Source organism: Myotis daubentonii, chromosome 8 (genome assembly GCF_963259705.1).
Source record: "Myotis daubentonii chromosome 8, mMyoDau2.1, whole genome shotgun sequence".
Lineage (NCBI taxonomy): Eukaryota > Metazoa > Chordata > Mammalia > Chiroptera > Vespertilionidae > Myotis > Myotis daubentonii.
In genome coordinates this window covers 80906586-80909565 of record NC_081847.1, presented here as the reverse complement: position 1 = coordinate 80909565, position 2980 = coordinate 80906586, and the positions used below count along the sequence as shown (strand labels likewise).

At 36.9% G+C, this 2980-nt stretch overlaps 1 pseudogene; it reads right to left on the bottom strand.

Annotated features, from left to right (window-relative positions):
* Positions 1-442: 442 nt before the first annotated feature.
* LOC132240338 (U6 spliceosomal RNA) lies at positions 443-539 on the bottom strand (annotated as a pseudogene).
* Between the last annotated feature and the right edge of the window lie 2441 nt (positions 540-2980).

Below are 2980 nucleotides of genomic sequence, written 5' to 3'. Positions count from 1 at the left end.
CAAACATTTAAAAATTAAAACCAAATAAAAATAGGGAAGTTAATTTTAGTACAATTATTTTTCAATGTAGCTCATAATTACTAAATTTGAAATCTCTTATAATTGACCAATGCCCAAGTGACTTATAGGACAGTAAGAAAAATTCCAGCCCTAATCGGTTTGGCTCAGTGGATAGAGTGTCGTCCTGCGGACTGAAGGGTCCCAGGTTCGATTCCAGTCAAGGGCATGTACCTTGGTTGCGCGCACATCCCCAGTAGGGGGTGTGCAGGAGGCAGCTGATCAATGTTTCTCTCTCATCGATGTTCCTAACTCTTTGTTCCTCTCCCTTCCTCTCTGTGAAAAATCTAATAAAATATATTTAAATAAAAAGAAAAAGTCCATATTATAAGTTAGAAAACTCTAATACAAAAATAGTCCCTGTGTTGGAATAGCCTATCCTTTTAAAAATATTGAATGCATGAATTGGTCATCCTTGCTCAGGGGACCATGCTAATCTTCTCCTTATCATTCTTATTTTAGTACATGTGCTGCTGAAGCGATACCAGAGCTACTTTTTATGCTTTAATGCCTAGTATGTATGAGAAAATGCTTCAACAGAATCAAGAACTACATAGTCATTAAGCAGTTAGCACTCTAGTCTAAACAAAACTCAGGTTCTATGTATTTCCTTGTAAGTTACTTTTATACCAACCAGAGCTTCTCAATTTCAGTGAGAACACAGGTAATAGTGTTACTTGTGCCCTGAATTGGTAACAAGCCAGTCAAAAACAAATGAAATTGATCCTTACACCAACTAGTATATATATGATTCCCAGCAAGTTTTATGAAATATTGAAAATAATTATCAACCTACATTTCCACCTTTATGGACAGGTGGTTTTCCAGGAACTCGTAAACTACATGAAAACCCATGAAAACTTGATTTTTTTAGAGCCCTTTAAACTAGGACATTCTTTGTTTCTGTGTTTTAAAAATATATTTTTATTGATTTCAGAGAGGAAGGGAGAAAGAGAGAAACATCAATGATGAAAGAGAATCATTAATTGACTGCTTCCTACACTGCCCATTCTGGGGATCAAGCCTGTAACCCAGGCATATGCCCTGACTGGGAATTGAACTATGACTTCCTGGTTCATAGTTCGACACTCAACTACTGAGCCATGCTGGCCGGGCCATTCTTTGTTTTTTGATAGTATATTTCAAATCATCTGTGTTATTCAGTAGAAGCCCAAGAACACCTACCTCATTATAAATATGCTAATTGACAAAAAGGAATTTGGATTCTGATTTATTCATAAAGAATCCTTTTAAAATGTTTTGAAGGTAGGGCAAAGTCTGATTGGGATGGACTTCTTAGCTCTCAAATACTTGAACCACTTTTTAATATAGTCCTCAAATCTGAGCTGAAATAAACAGTTTGGTTTTGCTAGAGACCTGCATTTGTCTCCACATCACCTATGGGCATTACATACATAAGTGCACACTGCCTTGTCTTAGGAAAAAAAGAGTAAGACCTTCTGTTTATAAGCTGGTTTTCACAGAAGTGACATTTTTCTCATGTTGTCAGTATTTAATTTTCCGCCGATGCACTTACAAGTTCTCATGAACAGTTGAATGCAACTGTGACACTAACCCGGAATGAAGCATGACTTTCCTCTCCAAGCCTTTGGTGCTGAAACAATGGCAAGAATTAAACACTCACCACTGGTTCTTTGCCACAGTGAAGTTTCTCACTGCAAACTCACCAACAACTTTTGACCTCTGGACCCAAAGAGCACCAATTACCCAGCATTCAAGGGTGGAATAGAGTGAACCAGGATCATCATTTGGCTGTCTCCCAGTTAACATCCTATCATAGGTTGAAAAGCAATCTGTCCAACATTTCAACTGCCAGCGAGAATTCTTTATTAGCTTTTGGATGGGTTTGCCTTTCAATTGGATGATTTGAATGGCTTCTGTGGTAGGAGAGATGCTGTGCTCAGATAATGATTTTGCATTTCACCTCATCATTAATGCTGTGGACCTCAAGGGAAGTCACTGTGCCCTTTATGAAGGTCAAAGCATTTTATAACCTTAATAAAGACTCATAGCCTCAGGAACAGCAAGTGTGGGGGACTGACTGAATAAAAATATAACTAAATTGTCACTTCAGACTATACTACTTGAAGGATTTCAATTGCAAATCAACAGTTAAAGAGTACAATGGCATCCCAAACTTCAGTGCTATTCAAAAAGACATCCACAGAAACTGGCATTATTCAAAGAAAAATGAGTGAAATTATCTTTTTCCCCTCTCTAGAAAAGCTTTTTCTTCTGTAATTTTATATTTAATTGCCAAATGTTTCACATGGGTGCTATGCAGAGATAGGTTAATAAACATCTTGATAGATTTGAATTCAAAGCAATTAAGTCATGGTGGTTCTTAGTTATTGGAAATTTATTCCTATGCAGAATTTAGGTCACTGCATTTTGTAGTGTAAAGCGAATACAAGATAATAGGCAAGAATGATTATGAAAACTACATCACTAACTGCATTTCCCCAAGTATAGGTCATTCTGTCCCAAATATTACTCACAGCTTTCAATAACTTACTTAAGGGTACTCTCCAGTAAAATCACTCCAATTTATAAATTCAGTGAACTTTCTTTTACTTTCCTACATTTCTATTTCCATCCTTCAGGCATCATGTACCAGCCATACTTATGTTCATAAGAACTGAGAAAAAGAAAAACAGGAGCTGCTTTGCCAGGCATTGTGACAGAATATTATCTCATCTTTTTTGACCTTCATAGAAACCTTTGGAAGAAGGAATATCATCTTGTTTACAGATTGTGGATCAGAGAGGTTAAATAATTTTGCAAGGTCATATTCCTGATGAGTATTAGAGCTGAGTTGTGCTGAATTCATCCTGTCTTTCAAGTGCAGGGAACCATCTCTCTAGTGCAGCAATAAAAAAGCGTGGGCCAAGAGGATGGGGAA